This window comes from Biomphalaria glabrata, chromosome 8, assembly GCF_947242115.1.
Source record: "Biomphalaria glabrata chromosome 8, xgBioGlab47.1, whole genome shotgun sequence".
Lineage (NCBI taxonomy): Eukaryota > Metazoa > Mollusca > Gastropoda > Planorbidae > Biomphalaria > Biomphalaria glabrata.
Genome location: NC_074718.1, coordinates 38,478,996 through 38,499,503, shown reverse-complemented (window position 1 = coordinate 38,499,503; position 20,508 = coordinate 38,478,996). Strand labels below are relative to the sequence as shown.

Below are 20,508 nucleotides of genomic sequence, written 5' to 3'. Positions count from 1 at the left end.
GTCTCAGTGTCAAGACTTGTTTATTCAGTCTCAGTTCTATATTGAGAGTACAACTTTAGGTCTACAGTCTACAGGACTGAGGTCTTTCTCTCAGTTGGTCGTCTGGTGTGCACGTTGATTTGTACATGAGTCTGAGGTTCAAGATTCCAGACTGCGGGTTGCAGTGGTCATACCTGATGGTGTAGTGTCAACTATGAACTTCTACTTTTTGGAATTGTCGTCAGTGGACAGTACCTGATCTAGAGGCTAGATCTACATATATTACCAGTTATTGTTTTTGAGATTGAAGGACTATGTGATCCATTGAACTACTTATTATAGTTAAGGTAATATACTATGTGTTTCATAATTATATGAATGTTCTGTATCTAAGGAGACTAACTGGATCATTGTAGATTACATATTATTACATATTGATATTTCATACTATTATTATCAGTCATCATGAATCAGTCATTTGTAAATATATCACAAGAATAAATTTTATTGTTATTTACATCATACACTTAGTTTATTAGTTTATCTACAACTATATGTGTATGATGTGCTTGTCAGGCTGAACTTGAGCCAAAATATTATAAGTTCAGAAAATAATAACAATAATACAAATTGAAATAATATTTAATATTAATAAATATTTGCATTGGAAGTATATAATAATAATTTGATAAATACAAGAATACAAGAACCTGACAATAACCTTATCCATACATTCAAAATTAATAACATGTTACATTGTAATAAAGAGAAACTAAATTGGCAACACGAAAACAAATAATTCTTGACCTACTTTAAGCTACAATTGTGTACAAATTACTACAAGACTTTCCCCTCACAAATAATGATAAATATCTCCATTGTCATCTGTCATACAAACTTGACAGTTCTAGCTAGATCGAGACCTAGTTTTAGATCTAAATCTAGATTCAAGCTCTAAGTCTAGGTCTAGATCTAGAGACCAATGCGCGAATCTATGAATGAAGATTGACTTATAAACGAAGAAGTCCATGACCATTTAAAAAAAAAAAGTTACCTCCCTTGAAGTTTTTTATTGAAAAGTGGTGTAAATTTGTGAAAAAAATGCATATCTAATTTTAAAAAATTAGATGGTTCACTTTCGAAAAAGGAAAAAAGTAGCCGTTGTATCAGAACTTTGAATGATCTAAAAAATCATAATGTCCGAGTTTCATTTTCTCTTCTAGTTTCTGAGATCTAAACGGGACGGACAGACAGGCCACACAAAACTAAAAGCGTTTTTTCCCCTTTCGGGGGCCGCTAATAAAAACGCTAATTACAATGGCAATCTAATATTTTTAAAACCAAAAAATTATAATTGATAATTGAAAGTAACAATAATAAGAGGCCTAATACTCTTTATTATCAATAAGGAAATTGGCCTTACAATTGGTGCTTGACACACACAAAAAACATTATAACTATAGAAACAAACAAGGTTACAAAGACAGTTTGTGTGGAAACACAAACTTAAAATCGGCCCCCGAAGTGGTCCACCCAGACAGGCTTCAATTTTTCAGAAAGAACATCCAAATGAAATTGTATCAAAGACAAATGAGAGATAAGAATGGAGAAAGAAGGTTGACAGATCTTGTGTAGTGCCCCAACGGTGCAGCAGATCAAAGGATAGGTGCAAGTGAATGCAAAGTTAGATGTGAACCTGGCCTAACTAGTTCCCCTTTCAGACCTTGAGGGCAGATGATGTAAAGTTCATCTGTTTTTGTGGCCTACGGTTAACGAGGGTGTCATGTAGCCTGCACAGCGACCAACCGCCTTTACTTTTCCCCAACTAATGTCAGTTACCCATAAGAGCTGGGTAGACTCAGAGGCGCCCAAGGATTCCGAAGTTGAATATCCCAGTCTTCACCAGGATTCGAACCCGGGACCCTCGGTTCTGAAGACAAGTGATTTACCACTCAGCTACCGCGCCTCTCCAGGCCTAACTGGAATGTTATAAATTATTTAATTGTTTTGAAAAGGCTCAATCTTAAGATTGCTATTCGTTTTAAGTTAAGTCTAACTTATAATGCATACTAATTAGCTTTTTCTCTTTAAAAAACTGCTTGCATAACTGATTTTAAAAATTAGATTTTTCGCTTTCAGGAAAAAAAAAGTAGCCGTTGCATCAGAACTTTGAATGGTCTAAAATATTGTGATGTCGGATTTTCAATATCTTTTCTAGTTTACGAGATCTAAACGGGACAGACGGTCAGACGGACAGACATTTCACACAAAACTAATAGCGTCTTTTCCCCTTTCGGGGGCCGCTAAAAATATACATTCACAACAGATTCACTCAAAACAGGTTGGTTTTAATGTTCTTCTTACATTTAGTGTAGCGCTGGGTTTGTGGGTTATGGTCTAAACTCTTTGAACTAAAAACAGAAAAAAAATACTATAAAAACAACAATAAAGCTTTTACGAAATGTAATTGTTTCAATGGACCTCATTCACCAATCGTAAATAAACACATTTAGCCACGTCATAATATTGATAAAACAATGAAAAATACTTATCACTTGACAACCACTAAGGATTACATAATTTGTATAGAAGATATATAGAATCACGTGACTAAATGTTGTTTGTTTACGATTGGTGAATAAGGTCCATTAGTTTAGATCAGTCATGTCCATAAAGTTGTTATAGATCTAGATTGTAGACCAACAACAATAAATCTGTGAGATTAACAATATTTTTACCGATTGTTTTTGATTAGCGCTATTTCATGGTTTTAACTTTCTCCATACGCTATGAATGGCTATGATCCTGTCACTTTATCCAGTTGGAAAAATGGGGGGTGGGGGAAGAAAGAAAGGGATATTTGGGTGGATTTTACAGTTATTGGTTCCTAAAGCATTTTTTAAAAAAAGGAACGACCTAATTTCGAACTCGAGCCGACATGCAAGCCACTCTGCTAGTCAGGTAATTATGACTGGAAAAGATTGTATAGTTATATATTGTTTCTTTCAATTTTCAGCGGTGACCAATAAAGGCGATTAATTCAGCTTATACCACTTCAGTCAAGTACAATTTCTTTTCCCTACTCGACGTACCAAAAAAAAAAAAAACTATCAATAGTTAATTAACTAATCGGCTAATTGTTGTTGTTTTTTTTTTTTTTTTTATTTATTTATTATTGTGTTGCCAGATAAAAGAAATAATTGTGCAAAATTTCAGCTTGATCCGAGATTGAGTGTCGAAGAAATAACGTGTACAACCTTTTTACCATAGCGACAGACAAACAGACTGACAAAGTGAGTTGATATAAGCTTATTAGAAAAGACCGCAAACCGTAACTTTGGAGGGAAAAAACGCAGCAGAAATAGAAGCGTTAAATCTAAATGGAGGGCAGGGCTCAAAGGGACATCTGGAATGATTAGTTCACTAAGGTACAAGGGTAGTGTTCTAAATACTGGTATGTTGATACTGGTGTGTTAAGTGAACCCTGACAATACGGATGTTTTGATATGTAATGATCACTAAGGTACACGGGTAGTGTTCAAAATACTGGTGTGTTGATACTGGTTTGTTGATACGTAATGTTCACTAAGGTACAAGGGCATGTCATTATAGACACTGATTGTTGATACTGGTCCTTTGCTACTGGTGTGTTGATACGTAGCGTTACAGCAGGCTGTTCACTTTTAACTATCATAAAATGAAATTCTCTCTCTATCTCTCTCTTAAGAAAATGTTCAGCTCAGAGAGTAAATTTTATTGTATTATATATGTACGCTATATAGATCTATATATATATATATGTTTATTAATGCTAAAACTTATCCTGTTCTACATCATGTCTACAGTTTTTCGATCCTTTCCTATTGAACAAAAAAATCGATACGATTAAGGTGAACTAAAAGAATCAGCAGCAACAAATCTAGAGCTGTGATCACGTGACCATAACTTAAGTGTGACAGTGTAGTCATTTTTCTTCATAACAGCAGCTATCAAATGCAGACGAGACTGGCTTCTAAAATGGCGTCTTCAAATGGGTCAACAAGATCACATCCGGTGAGCTTTCCGGTTTCACAAATGTCTGACTTTATACAAACCCAAAAAAAAATGTTTTAAATCTGTCCGTTAAAAGTTCATGATTTTCTTTCTCTTTCTCATGTAAGGACATTCTCTTCTTGTCAGTTCTCTCTGTTCTTCTTCTTTATTGTTATTCATTATTGTTCACGTTTTATATTTCGCTCTCACTTTTTGTTTTTACAAAGCTTATTCATCGTCAATTTTTTTCTGACAGAGATTTTTCTAGACTGCTCGTAAATATAGGAAGTTGAAGCAAAGATAGCACAAACCAGCTGTTTAATGTGGAAAATTGGAATTCGACAAGCCCCTTGAAGAACGCTATTTTAGAATATTTAGAAATAATTGATTGAGGTGATAATTAGAGGTGATTAAATTGGAGTTCAATTAATTGAGTCTGTCCAGTTTCACTAATTTACAGAACACACTAAAAGGCATTCTGAAAATATCTTAATCTGTTTCAACAGCATAGAGGTCTTTTAAAATCTACTTTTAAAATTGCCATCTTCATAATATCTAATCCTGTTTTCCTTCACACCAGTAAGGTGACTCTACAGTCATGTAATGAGACAAAGTCATTTTAGCTAGCTGATTAGTAAATAAAAAAGTTATTTGAAATTTATAAGGTGGTCCCAGATAAAATTAAATTGATTAATATCAATTTTTCATGTGACAGAGCAGATCTGTTTAAATGCTAAATCTGAGAGCCATACATAAATCTTCAAATATTTCGCATTCCGCAGACCAATTTTTCACATGGAACGCACGCAGCTTGGTAATCTTTAGTAACAGAACATTTCTCTTATAAATAGTACCAATTATGCAGTATCATTCATATCAGTACATTCGTCCAGACCTTACAGTTACTCATCTTTGAAGACAACTGTGATAGACAATTTTATTTCTCGATTAACTGTGATAGACAATTTTATTTCTCGATTAACTTTGATAGACAATTTTATTTCTCGATTAACTGTGATAGACAATTTTATTTCTCGATTAACTGTGATAGACAATTTTATTTCTCGATTAACTGTGATAGACAATTTTATTTATTGATTAACTGTGATAGACAATTATATTTCTCGATTAACTGTGATAGACAATTTTATTTATTGATTAACTGTGATAGACAATTTTATTTATTGATTAACTGTGATAGACAATTTTATTTCTTGATTAACTGTGATAGACAATTTTATTTCTTGATTAACTGTGATAGACAATTTTATTTCTCGATTAACTGTGATAGACAATTTTATTTCTCGATTAACTGTGATAGACAATTTTATTTCTCGATTAACTGTGATAGACAATTTTATTTCTCGATTAACTGTGATAGACAATTTTATTTCTCGATTAACTGTGATAGACAATTTTATTTCTCGATTAACTATGATAGACAATTTTATTTCTCGATTAACTGTGATAGACAATTTTATTTCTCGATTAACTGTGATAGACAATTTTATTTCTCGATTAACTATGATAGACAATTTTATTTCTCGATTAACTGTGATAGACAATTTTATTTCTCGATTAATTGTGATAGACAATTTTATTTCTCGATTAACTGTGATAGACAATTTTATTTCTCGATTAACTGTGATAGACAATTTCATTTGTTAATTCGACTCTGGATGTTTTAGCTTTCTTAAGCTTCTACCTAAAAATTCATTTTCTTAAAAGGGCTCTAAAGTTATAAAACGTGAATCATATACTGTTGAAGACAACCTTGACCTGCAATATATATGGACGGGAATGACTCTTCAAAACAGGGCTCCACAGCCATATGAAAAAGTGTCCGAGATGAACTATAGTCGTTTCACGACTGAAGGAGGTCAATGATGATGATGATTAACAAAGTCATTATTGGAACGTGATATATTACTTGCAGCACTACAGAACAATAGAACTTGCGTATGTATCGACTTTCTGAGCACTATACTATTTGTTTGCTGGCTTAATAAAATTCATTTCGTTTCGGAAATCTTCGGATTTTGTTTTTAGTTTTCTTTTGTTTTGAAGTGAACTCTCTAGATATAGTTTATGGATGTATAAAATATAAAGGTTAGTGCTGTTTTGTTTTGAAGTGAACTCTTTAGATATAGTTTATGGATGTATAAAATATAAAGGTTAGTGTTGTTTTGTTTTGAAGTGAACTCTCTAGATATAGTTTATGGATGTATAAAATATAAAGGTTAGTGCTGTTTTGTTTTGAAGTGAACTCTCTAGATATAGTTCATGGATGTATAAAATATAAAGGCTAGTGTTGTTTTGTTTTGAAGTGAACTCTCTAGATATAGTTTATGGATGTATAAAATATAAAGGCTAGTGTTGTTTTGTTTTGAAGTGAACTCTCTAGATATAGTTTATGGATGTATAAAATATAAAGGTTAGTGCTGTTTTGTTTTGAAGTGAACTCTCTAGATATAGTTTATGGATGTATAAAATATAAAGGTTAGTGTTGTTTTGTTTTGCAGTGAACTCTCTAGATATAGTTTATGGATGTATAAAATATAAAGGCTAGTGTTGTTTTGTTTTGAAGTGAACTCTCTAGATATAGTTTATGGATGTATAAAATATAAAGGTTAGTGTTGTTTTGTTTTGAAGTGAACTCTCTAGATATAGTTTATGGATGTATAAAATATAAAGGTTAGTGTTGTTTTGTTTTGAAGTGAACTCTCGAGATATAGTGCTTATGAACGACCTGGTTTCATTGCAGGCTTGTTTGTAACAAATTTTACTTCAATGTTTCAACACATATTCAAACTTGAATTTTTTCCATCATGTATGACTTTGTTATTTTAATTTATTATTTCAAAACATGTGGAGAGCCGGATAAAGCTCTTTGCTGGCCGGACTTAGTTTGCCCGTTACTGGTCTAGGATGTTGTTACAGATAAAACATTTTGAGAAACACTGATCTAAGAATCTCAGTCTGTTATTCTCATAGGGTACTTTGACCCTGGGAACAATAGACACCAATGTGGTGAGTCACGGGCGCCCTAGTGACCTTAGAGTGCTCATATGACATTCGCGCCTTGAATATCCGGTCTTACCCAGTGGTACCATCCCTTGAACGTGTGTTCATTGGCAGACGATTGTCCGTATTAAGTTTCGCTCTAACCTTGGTTCTATTCAAACAAGTACTTTTAGAAGTTGCCTGTATAATGGTTGCATGGTAGTCTGCTGATGTAGCCAACTAAAAAAAAAGGACCACATTTACATAACAGATAATAAATGAATGATAAGATGGATAGAAAAGATAAGATAATTTTTATTGGTCCAATCAAATGGAAATTCCGTTTGACTTCATTGACCACCTCAGCGTAACCAGTGTAATAATAACAATATAGATGCAAATACGAACAACATTCACACACGAAATACATACACACTCACAACCAGTGCTTTATGAATTGGCCAATGATGTTTAGAATGGTTTTTAAATGGACAAAAATCTGATTTAAATTCATATTAATTAAAATAATGTAAGCCCAAGTTTAATCAACACACTAAAATTGTGACATTTAAGTTGTATAAAATAAATACAAGATGGAAATACTCAACTTCTATTCCAGATAGTCGACTCCAGACTATTATTTATTTCATACGAGTCATGCATTTCATGTCTTGTATTTCAAATGACGAAAATAAAACCTTCTCCCAGAGCAGCTTTTACAAAAAGTATTTTTTTATATAATGTCCGAGTGGTCTACACTAGTCTACAACATTGGGTGTAAGCGACTACTGTCTGGAGGTGTAGTTTACTTTGCCTGTATGTGAAGTTTGCACCGCCTGAAGGTGCAGTTTGCACTGCTTGGAGGTGTAGTTTGCACTGCCTAGAGGTGTGTGTACTTTGCACTGCTTGGAAGTGTATTTGCACTGCTTGCAGGTGTAGTTTGCACTGCCTGGAGGTGTGTGTAGTTTGCACTGCCTGGAGGTGTGTGTAGTTTGCACTGCCTGGAGGTGTGTGTAGTTTGCACTGCATGGAGGTGTGTGTAGTTTGCACTGCCTGGAGGTGTGTGTAGTTTGCACTGCCTGGAGGTGTGTGTAGTTTGCACTGCTTGGAGGTGTAGTTTGCACAGCATGGAGGTGTGTGTAGTTTGCACTGCCTGGAGGTGTGTGTAGTTTGCACTGCCTGGAGGTGTGTGTAGTTTGCACTGCCTGGAGGTGTAGTTTGCACAGCATGGAGGTGTGTGTACTTTGCACTGCTTGGAAGTGTATTTGCACTACTTGGAGGTGTAGTTTGCACTGCCTATTTATCTATTTATCTCTTTCTTTCCTCTTTCCCCTCTTAGTTCTCTTACTCTCTTATTCTTTCTCTCTCTCTCCCTATCTCTCGCACACAAAATAACCAACCACACAAACACACACACACGCACTCAACACTCATACACATCTTAGATTAGCGTCTCGTTGATCCTGTGACATCTTGACTTGAAATGTGTTTTGCCAAATTTTAAAGAAAAAATGTGATGTTCCGAAGAGAGAAAGTCAAAACTCAAGATGGTGGCCAAGTCGTGATCAGAATATATCATTCGCATGACGGATACGGCTGAGACTATGCCCTCTCTAAACTGGAAAATATAACAAACTTTTGATGTAGTTAAAGCTTAGGAGGCAACACAGACTACAAGACATTCAGATCTACAAAAACACAAAATAGAAACACAAAATAAAGAAACAAAAAAAAAAATCTCAGATATAAAAATATTTTTTAAAAAATCGAAATATAAAAAACACTTATACAAATACAAAACCAAAAATAGAACTGGAATGAATTTTTTTTCTTATAGTCGTCAACGTGTGTATGGGAGGTGCGGTGTCGGAGTAGTAAATCGCTTGGCTTCCATTACGGGGGTCCCGCGTTCGAATCCTGGTGAATACTGGGATTTTTAATTTCGGGATCTTTGGGACCACTCAGCTTTAAAGTGTACCTAACATTAGTTGGAGGAAATTAAAGACGGTCGCTTGTTGTGCTGGCCACATAAAACCCTCGTTAACCGTGGACCACAGAAACAGATGACCTTTACATCATCTGTCCTATAGATCGCAAGGTCTGAAAAGGAAACTTTACTTTTGACACGTACTTGTGTAAAATCATATTTTTTTTAACTTCAACTCAAAATTCAAAACCCATTAAACCACTATTACATAAGATCTAAACGAAGTGGTCGTCTCCATTCCATTAGAACTAAAACAGAAAGATTTAAAAACTCCTTCATCCCACTGTCGGTCAGAGTGTTACAAGATCATCTGTCGTCATCGAGAAGTTCATAGAAGTCTAATTCATAAATCGGTAGTTGTGAGTGTGTATGTGTTTCATGTGTCAATGTTGTTCGTATTTGCATCTATAATGTTATTGTTACTTTAGTTACGCTGAGGTTGTCAATTGTTGTCAAACTGAAATTCCATTTGATTGGATCAATAAAAATTATCTTATCTTATCTTATTTAGTCATGCATATTAACCAATGACCTAAATTCTGCCAAGTCACTGGTTTTTCTGGCTAGCTCAGACAACCCGTTCCATGCTCTAATAGCACCTTACCTCTTAAAATTCAAAATAAAAGAACCACAATGTACATTCTATACCACTATACATAATGCCTATAGGACAGGAGATTACTGTAAACAATGTGATTGTAGCTTTGTTCCAAGTCAAAGTAAATATCAAAAATGGCAAAATCAACATGGCAGTATGAGACAGTCTTATTTCGAGATGTAAATATTGTGTAGCATAGCCAGACATCTCGAGACCAAAATGCTTGGAAGAAAAAGTAAATTCAAAGAAACAAGAAAAACATTCTAAAAATACATTTTTTTAAAGACAATACGTCCAATATACAACTTAGAATAAAATAAAATATTTTTAAAAAGTTAATTTAAAAAAATGTTTAACTCAGATCGTGTATCGAACGCATGATGTTGACACCGACAACTCCTTGATCGAATGATTCTACCAATCACGCCAGCTGGCATTGTAAAACAAACCAATTATTTATTGGTACCTTTATTACACGCACAAATCCTAAAATCTAGATCTAGATGTAATTCTAAATCTATACTTTAGACGTAATATATATTAGATTTAGTTAAAAATAATTTCAATCATATAGATCTAGGCTTTTAAATCTGGACTTAGAAGACGATTCTCAGAATGGACCTCATTCACCAATCGTAAACAAACAACATTTAGCCACGTCATTGTCTATCTCTTCTATACAAATTACGATCTAATTTTTAATACACAATTTCTATCACGTGACAGTTTTTTTTCCGTTGTTTTATCAATATTATCACGTGTCTAAATGTTGTTTGTTTACGATTGGTGAATGAGGTCCATTGTCCTCAACATTAATTTATTAAACTCTTGAATCAATAATGCCTTACAATACTTACATTCAGAAATTCGAACGCGATAGTCCTTTCAAGAACGCGATAGTCTTTTCAAGAACGTGATAGTCCTTTCAAGAACGTGATAGTCCTTTCAAGAACGCGATAGTCTTTTCAAGAACGTGATAGTCCTTTCAAGAACGCGATAGTCTTTTCAAGAACGTGATAGTCTTTTCAAGAACGTGATAGTCCTTTCAAGAACGCGATAGTCTTTTCAAGAACGTGATAGTCCTTTCAAGAACGCGATAGTCTTTTCAAGAACGTGATAGTCTTTTCAAGAACGTGATAGTCCTTTCAAGAACGCGATAGTCTTTTCAAGAACGTGATAGTCTTTTCAAGAACGTGATAGTCTTTTCAAGAACGCGATAGTCTTTTCAAGAACGTGATAGTCCTTTCAAGAACGTGATAGTCCTTTCAAGAACGTGATAGTCTTTTCAAGAACGTGATAGTCTTTTCAAGAACGTGATAGTCCTTTCAAGAACGTGATAGTCCTTTCAAGAACGCGATAGTCTTTTCAAGAACGCGATAGTCTTTTCAAGAACGCGATAGTCCTTTCAAGAACGCGATAGTCATTGTTTGAAGGCTGATAAAGTCAAGAAATCCAGACAGGTGGCAAGTTAGCATAATTAAAACATAGCAGCCCTTGAAACGTTTTATTTGGTGGCACTCACCATCGCTAGAACTATGAAACCTCACGCCATTACCAAGTGTTAATATTGTCAGGGGCCAAAGACATCGAGCTATGATTGGAGCCGATTTCTTCACAAAATATAGTGCAATTTCATTATCTAATGACACTGTTCACAGGAAAAAAAAATTGACATGCCTGATATTATCAATCAGGTAATTCAGAAAATACGATATCTTATTCATTTCCTATATTTGACATCCAGATTGATGAATCCACAGACGTAGTGAATTGTTCACAATTGCCGGTTTACTTGAGATATATACATAATAGAGATTATAAAGATTAGTTTCTATGCAAACTTCTTGAAATGACCTATGCAGCACGTAAAAGACCTCTTGGAAAAATATTTGTGGTGTCTGCACAGAGGCTGCCGGATTTAAATGTCTGGTACATAATGAGTCACCAAAAGAATGCATTGTAACTCACTGTATGATTCATCGATAGGGGCCTATTTATTACCAACAAAGATACTGTCACAAGCATTATACCAATAGCAAGGCAGCTAAATATGATTTCTCTTCAATGTCAGTTACAGAATTATGGATCTATTGTTTGCAGTCATTCTGTTATATGTCAGATTTTTTCGAGACATCCTCTTTCCAACAACATATCTTTGTGAAACGTTGTTCTTTTCTGCCTGTTCGTTATGAAGCCTGAATACAGAAATAAACTTGATGCAGAAGACGTGAGTTCCTAATGTAGTGAAATAAAAACATTCGCACTAACTTTGGCTTGTTTGAAAATACTGTCGCAACAATAGTGTAGCTAAAGTTTACTGTGTCAACAAGAATATCATAAACACGCAATAAAAAAGTAAATACAAAAACTCTATAAAAGATACAATTTTGTCTTTTTAATTGAAGCATACATATATTTTACACTAAATCAAATTCTCGCTATATTTCAGTTTCTAACAATGGAATTAACAACCAGTGATCTACAATTTGATAAAGATTTCATAACATAAGCTAAATCACATTTACCTAGGCTTATGAACGAAAATTTATGGATGGGGTCGCCGCGAGGTGAAAAATTTTATTAGGGGGGTCGCGGAGCTAAAAAGATTGAGAACCGCTGTTCTAGATATAAGTCTAGCTCTCAAGCCAAATTTACATTAACTTTTTTTTTTACTTTGAAACATTATAACGATCGAACTAGTTTTTCTCTCAGAAATATAGAATCTACATCAACATCCAATTTCAAGAAAAATCATAAGAACCGTTTTTGAGATCATGGCAAACCAGTAACACAGACTAAAAACGCAAAATACCTAGATGTTATAATAAATGAAAAACTGTCATGGAATCCACATATTGATGAAACTATAAAAAAAAAATCAAACAAAGCATTAGGGTTTATTAAAAGAAATTTCTATAAATCAAATAAGAACATAAAACTAAAATGTTATTTAACCTTGGTTAGGCCAATAATAGAATATGCATCCTCCGTTTAGGACCCCTCAATTCAAGAAAACATTAAGAAACTGGAACAGACACAAAATAGAGCAGTGAGATTCATAACAAACGAATATTCACATTTGACTAGAGTAACACCTCTAGTAAAAGCACTAAATTTAGAAAGCCTTCAGGACAGAAGGCTCAAAAGTAAAGTAGCAATTATATATAAAACACTGATCATAATCTTCAAATACAAAAACAAAATTTAACAAAATACTCTGAAAGACACAAAGATAAAGGCACATTCCTCATCCCATATGCTAGGACAAATTTGTACAAATGCTTCTTCTTCCCTAGTGCTATTAGAGCATGGAATGGGTTGCCTGAGCTAGCCAGGAAAACCAGTGACTTGGCAGTCATTGGTTAATATGCATGACTGAATGCATGACGCGTAGGACGTAATCATCTTCTTTTTTGAAGTAACGTCTGTATTATATAAGATAAGAAGATAAGAAGATAAGGCTATGCCCACCAGACTTCTATGAAGTTATGACTTGAATAGAGGTATTGTAATAATAAAAAGGGAGAAGTATTAGCTAGTTTAAGAACGAAGCAAATATATATATCAAGTTTAACGACACTTTCTTGTGACTTATTTGTGTAGCCCTAATGTTATTGCCCTTTTCTATCTTCAAATGAAACGAGGTGAAGAGCTCACCATAATTTAAACTTTGAAACAAACGAACAGCATAAGTTTAAAATATATTTTATGTCTAAGGTTTAAAGATGACTTAAATCTCAATTTCCCATTAGGAGAGTCGAGCTATTAGTCTGATCTTCTGCTATGTTAAGATTTGTTTGTGAATCATTAGCCTCGTTCTGGAAGCATGCTTAATACCAATCAAATTCTTTTTTTTTTTAAATAAATTCATTAGATTTTAGCATGCCTCTATCTCAGAGCCAATAACATTCGTGCTTCAAACTAAGGAGAGCTACACAAATAATTTCGTCCGAAGAATACAAAAAATGTTTTGTGTTTAGAGGGCAATCAAATCCATTTGTTTTGTGCAGTGTAACTTGTTGATGCAATCGTTTCCTTGTTTTTAATCAAGGTATTACAACGTCTTTAAGCCTAAGAGAATAGGCTTTGTCATTCTTGTGAAAGCCGTAACGTAGTTATTTCTAGAAGTGGACGATGTAACCGAGACAAGTAGTTACGACGTCACAGCCTGTGGGCAGTTTAGACCAATCGCTCGTTGCCACGTCACAGGTCTGTACGACGTGGCCACGAGCTATTGGTGGAAACTGCCCACAGGTTGTGACGTTGCAGGTCAGTGTTCAGGCCTTCTCGGTGTAGCCTTGCAATGATATGCGTATCACATACCGTCTGACAAGTCCAACTCCTGAACTGAGCTTGGGTACTAGGCCCGGTGGAACCGTGAACAGTGACAGGAGAACGAGCAAAAGAGAGTAACTGGCAACTGAAGTAGAAAGCTCCGACAGAAGACAAAACGCTCTAAATCAAAACCTACGCAGACTTATGGCTAAGCCCTAACATGTATGTCTTGTGTGTTTTTGTCACTGTAATGTTCTACTGAATTTTTAAAAATGCAGGAAAACGCTGACTTAGGGCTAAGCCCAAACGTGGGAAAGGCATCGTGATTCAACGCTGAAGAAAAATCAGTGACTCGTAGGTAGTTTGTTGTACACCAACAGATCCTGTGATGCTGCCTTTATCTAGCTGTTTCGTCCTCTGACTTTTGGGGCCCATTAGATGCGTGTTGGTGGGGCGTGTGTGTGTGGAAGGGGTGAAGGGAGCCTCTGTGTGAGCGACAACGGTCCGACCACAGATATAAGTCAAGACTTCTGCTATATTCAAGGCCCTATTTTCTATTGGAGTAAAAGTTTAATAGTACAAGCAAATGTACTAACATTGAGGGTGGTCAACGATTTCAGTTCTTACGATTAAAGTGGATATCAGACTAATCCAAAGGTAACTCTCGCATTCCCTTATCAATGCAGGTAACAAAGCGTTGAGAGGGGGCTGCAGATGTTTATTACTAGACATTTGTATATCATTTTTTTTTGTCTTAGATCCAAATCTTTAACTTTTTCAAAGTTTAATACCGCATGAAGAAAAAATTGTCCCCCTTGAGATGTGGTGTTTGGCCCTCCACCTCAGATTTGAATTGAAAAATTCCTCACTGTTTGTTGATTCTGTAGACAGGCAATTTGTTGTCATTCGTCAAGGTGGCGGCAACTTGAGAGCCGAGAGAAAATGGGCCTTTTAAAGTCAATATTAAAATCTCCAATTATCTTTATGTAGACCAATTTTTTGTTTCTTTCGTTTCAATAGCATAACTTTTTAAACTCTTTTTTTAAAGAGCGTATATATATATATATATATATCTGTGGCATTTAACGTCTCGAGAGACGATCTTTTCCCTTTGCAACTTCTTGCGTGACTAAAAAGGCCAATCCTTGAGAGAGAGAGAGAGAGAGAGAGAGAGAGAGAGAGAGAGAGAGAGAGAGAGAGAGAAAGGTAAGAGCAAAGGAGCAAGACAATAGGTCTCTATTGATTAGCGGCTAAACGGCTTCAGTTTAACCATTTCTAACTACTAGCATAAACAGCTTAAAAACATACTGCTTGTCCACCAAGTTTCTAGTACATCAACATAGACGAGGTACATGTATAGATAAAAATAATTTATTCAAAATCATAAATTGAAAAACTTTGCCTAAGGCTTATCATCGCAGCAAATAGCAGTCACCAATTTGATATTTAAAGACGGTTAAGGAAATAGATGAAGATACTGAAATGACCTAGGGGAGCATGGGTCAATCTTTGCCAGGCTTAGACCTAGGGAAGCATGGGTCAATCTTTGTCAGGCTTAGACCTAGGGAAGCATGGGTCAATCTTTGCCAGGCTTAGACCTAGGGAAGCATGGGTCAATCTTTGCCAGGCTTAGACCTAGGGAAGCATGGGTCAATCTTTGCCAGGCTTAGACCTAGGGAAGCATGGGTCAATCTTTGCCAGGCTTAGACCTAGGGAAGCATGGGTCAATCTTTGCCAGGCTTAGACCTAGGGAAGCATGGGTCAATCTTTGCCAGGCTTAGACCTAGGGAAGCATGGGTCAATCTTTGCCAGGCTTAGACCTAGGGAAGCATGGGTCAATCTTTGCCAGGCTTAGACCTTAAGTTTAGGAAAACCAGAAGTTCACTACAAAGACCAAAATGGAACACACGTGTTTTAAGCACAGTACTGCGCTGGCTTGGTCATTTCCGCCTGATGGAGGACAATGGGATCCCGAAATTCATCCTTTATGGTCAACTCGCGACTGGCTCGTGAAAAAATTATCGGCTTCACCTCCAATATGTGGATGTAATGAAACGGGAAAGACATGGACATTGATGTAGACTTCTGGGAAGACATAGCCCTAGACAACACTATAGGCAGCGAAAAAGCTAAGGAAGAAAAGGGTCCAAACGAAAACTGACTGGTTCATGTACCACTTAAGCAAGTGCCAGCTTTACCTTCGATACAATGTGGACGGGAATGTCTCTTGATAATACGATTAGGTTCGTATGAAACATAGAAAACAAACATTACATCGGGAGATATCAAAAGTATGTTAATAAAGTCATCTGCTTTGCATACAAAAAAATCATTTACAAATAAAGTCATTCTTTCAGCCCTCGTTTTTTTTTTATTTCAACAGATTTTTTCACGGCGTGGTCCATCACGAAACAATCATGGGATTCAAAATAATCAATTCCAACATTTGACAAATACACTCACACTACACAAATAAACGGCTTTTCAAATGACAAAAAAAGCCTCTTTTCACTCCCAAATTTTTTGTTGACTCAGTTCGAATCACTGTTTTTGTTAGCGCGCTCGCCGGGGAGAGAGTGAGGGAGGGAGGGGAAAAGAAAGTAAGAGGGAGTAGGAGAAAGTGTGACCATAATACTGTATCACATTGAGGTCACTATGATGACTGTATCACATTGAGGTCACTATGGTGACTGTATCACATTCAGGTCACTGTGGTGACTGTATCACATTCAGGTCACAATGGTGAATGTATCACATTAAGGTCACTATGGTGACTGTATCACATTGAGATCACTATGGTGACTGTATCACATTGAGGTCACTATGGGGACTGTATCAAATTGAGGTCACTATGGTGACTGTATCACATCGAGGTCACTATGGTGACTGTATCACATTGAGGTCACTATGGTGACTGTATCACATTGAGGTCACCATGGTGACTGTATCACATTCAGGTCACTATGGTGACTGTATCACATTGAGGTCACCATGGTGACTGTATCACATCCAGGTCACTATGGTGACTGTATCACATTCAGGTCACTATGGTGACTGTATCACATTCAGGTCACTATTGAAACTGTATCATATTGAGGTCACTATGGGAACCGTATCACACTGAGGTCACAAAAACAAAATCTAATAAATTACTGAGATTGACACAAAGATAAAGGCACATTCCTCGTTCCATATCCTAGGAGTAATTTGTACAAATACTCCTTCTTCCCTAGTGCTATTAGAGCATGGAATGGGTTGCCTGAGCCAACCAGGAAAACCAGTGACTTGGCTGAATTTAAGTCATTGGTTAACATGCATGTCTAGATCCATGACGCGTAGGATGTAATCTTCTTTTTTGAAATTACGTCTGTATTAGATAAGATAAGAAGATAAGTACATAACGTTAGATGATTCCTGAAGCAAATAAAAACTATGTCTACCATGATTTGTTTTTAATTGGTGAGACCAAGATCATCAGCGCCACTAATTTATTCTCCAAATTATTTTATCCATTTAGTGCTCTATTACAGATGTGACTATTACAGATGTGACTATTACAGATGTGAATATTACAGATGTGACTATTACAGATGTGACTATTACAGATGTGACAGTGACGATAATCGGGAGCGTATCGCTCACCACCAGGCAGGTCAATTACATTAGGATGAATTTAAATAATTTAATTGCCAGACATTTTTTAGTATTATTATTATTATTTATTTGTGTATTAAGTCTAAGAAATTTTTATAAAGTCTAAGAGTTAGTATTGAGCTATGAAAGAAATTTTTATAAAGTCTAAGAGTTTGTAAGAACCTCTGAAAGAAATTTTTATAAAGTCTAAGAGTTAGTAATGACCTCTGAAAGAAATTTTTATAAAGTCTAAGAGTTTCCTAAAAAAAAAACGCTTGAAATATATTCACTTCAATCCAAATTTTTCAAACATAAAAATGTGTATATACCAAACTCTAGGTACGAACTTCTAAGCTATGGTCATTCCTGACCTCAGGACCAAACACACTCAAATGTTGCTTTTTTTTTTATTTCTACTGACGTCAAGCCTCGTCCATATATATAGTATCGCTTGACCTCATCTCTGTAATGTAATGGAGCTAAACAAAGAATATATAAACGTGTGAATAGATACACTGCAATCTACTTTTGTTATCTAGAACTCTGTCAGTAGGGGAAATATTTCATATCCGTATAAAAGTTTGAATCCTTTCGAAGTTGCTGCTCTCGTCTCGAGGCTTTGAGTTGGTAGTGTTTTCTAAAATCGTGATAGGGAAGACGCATTGAATGTCCTACTTCCAAAGAACATTTTAAATCGATATTAGAGCTTTCCTGTATAAAAAACAAACTGTTCTAATGAGAAGATGAAACATAGTTTAACTTCTAAAACCAACGTTTTAGGGGATCGCAACGTCCTGACTAATAGAGTGGCGCGAGGTCATTGAATCTATTTTCGACAAAACAAATATAGGCTACTTTTATTGTAGTTAAAATCCATGTTTAAATATCAATCAATCAAAATGACATTATAACAACATTTTTTTTTTAATTTTTGCTTAGACTTGTTGCTTCATCTTCTAAATAGGAATCGCAAAGACCTTCCTTCAGGGGCTAGTACCAGGAAAAAGAAGAAGAGAGGCATATAAAACAAGCGATGAGAAGACAACATCAAAGAGTGGGCAGGCCTGTCCATGGAAGAGATTCTACTTAACCATAAGACACTGGACAACCATAAGACACTGGACAACGATCACTAGAGTTGACAGTCTACAGACCATGTTTGGTGTCTTAACTGGCTGATACGTGAGGTGAGGTGCATAATGCATTCTTTCTACTAATTCTTCAAAACTTTGGTCAGTTTAAGTTTTAATAATTTGCTACATTTGTTCTATTTCACTTCCAGAGCTAAGTGACAGTTTTTTTAACCGCTGTTCAACGTAATACTTACTTAGTGTTACGTACCTTAGTCTCGTTACTAATAACATTGGAAGTTGTTCATTGCCATGACAACAAATGAAAATAAAAGATGGCGCCCGCAAAGCTAAATAACTCTAACTAAAATTTAATTGCACTTCCGTTTCCGGATGGTTTATACATCTTCTAAATCGAAATTTAGCTGAAAAAAGGTATAAATATGGAGCCAAGATTTTTATGGATAAACTTACACGATGAGTAAGTCTTTCAATGTGGAAGGAAGTGGTGTATGAGTGTTTATATAAAGGGGAAGAAAGAGGAGGGGGGGTTTAGTCTTAGGAAAGATAACTCTCTACAAAAAAAAGATCATAAGTTGTCTGCCTTAGACAAATAATGACTGAAAATGTTCCGCTTACCCTATTTGCATAACATCAAAAGAAAAAGAAGTATTATACAGCGAGCGCTGAATCGGTCTGCATATTGATGATGCTGAAAATGTATTTGCAACGTCTGCTTTGATCACTGTTTAAGACAAATGTCTGCACAGAAGTAAAGTTAAGATTGGACTATATTTCTGGCCTAGAATTTAAAAAACAAAAAGAAGTGGGCGAAAAGGATTTGAACTGACAATAAATCTTTTAAAAGACATTTGTATTTTTATCAAGAGAGCAAGGAAATAGTTTCTACTTTTAATAATAAGTACAGAGAATGAACATTAGTTCAAATCGACAATAAAATAATGATAATAATCATTTTAGAGCTGATTACCAACATATGTAGACTCAAAACGCTTTGTAAACATAGCAAACAAAACAGAGCAAAAGACCATAAGTATATAATACCGCCTCAAAGGAGGGGTCACATTTTGGTAACACATGTTTATATTTTACAAGAATTAAATGTATCGTTGGTGTTTTATAACTTTCATAGGACAATATATGGTCTTATACAGTATGGTCGCGAAGGGGTTCATTGCAACAGCGACCTTGACCAACAGGGGCCCTCACTGACAAAAATAAAAACCTTAAAAATTGTGCCTGACTTTCTACTTGCCAGAAAAAATAATTTCCAAACAAAAATCATGTTTACTTATAAAATAGAAAGTCGATATCTAGGCCTACTAGTAAATAATGGATAGGAATAGAACTATAGATCTACTGGTCTCCAACATGCAAGTATTTGAGAAATGTAACTTGGGTATTAGGGAAAAAAATGCATCAATAAACTTTTTCTCCAACGGAAAACTTAGCATATTCATAGTATTTCGGGGGAAAGTTTGCTTTTTTTTTTAGAGAGATTAATTCACGTGGTGGTCTACTAATTAATTATTCCAGAACTTCGTGGAACACTTATTCAGGCCTCGCGGAACACTAGGGTTCCGCGGAACACAATTTGGGAAACACTGCAATAATGCTATGCTGCATTTTCCGTTTTGTTTGTTTTTTTCTATCAGTTTTTCGCAATGACTAAACAAAAAATAACATTCTTATTGTTTCTATTATGAAATGTATGTAAAATGTGAACAATTACTGGAATGTTATCTATAGCAGGACACCGTGCAAGTATTGGAGAGTTTTAAGAGGTCTTAACAATGTCGTGTGCAGTCAAGGACGCTACCTTGACCTTCAGTGTTGCTACGAACGGAATAGCTTCAAAAATGTCATTCTATAGTCAAGGCTTGATTTAAGTGAGGGCAGGCGGGGCTACA

At 35.3% G+C, this 20,508-nt stretch overlaps 1 protein-coding gene and 1 long non-coding RNA gene across 2 annotated transcripts in view; one reads left to right on the top strand and one right to left on the bottom strand.

Annotated features, from left to right (window-relative positions):
• Positions 1-501, top strand: part of LOC129927640 (uncharacterized) — a 1,055-nt gene extending 554 nt beyond the window's left edge. The window contains exon 2 of the long non-coding RNA XR_008779265.1: positions 1-501. This exon is cut by the window's left edge and continues 95 nt beyond it. This is a non-coding gene — a long non-coding RNA (uncharacterized LOC129927640).
• LOC106063140 (uncharacterized) overlaps positions 1-20,508 on the bottom strand; it is a 150,076-nt gene that overhangs the window by 117,415 nt on the left and 12,153 nt on the right. The window lies entirely within an intron of this gene.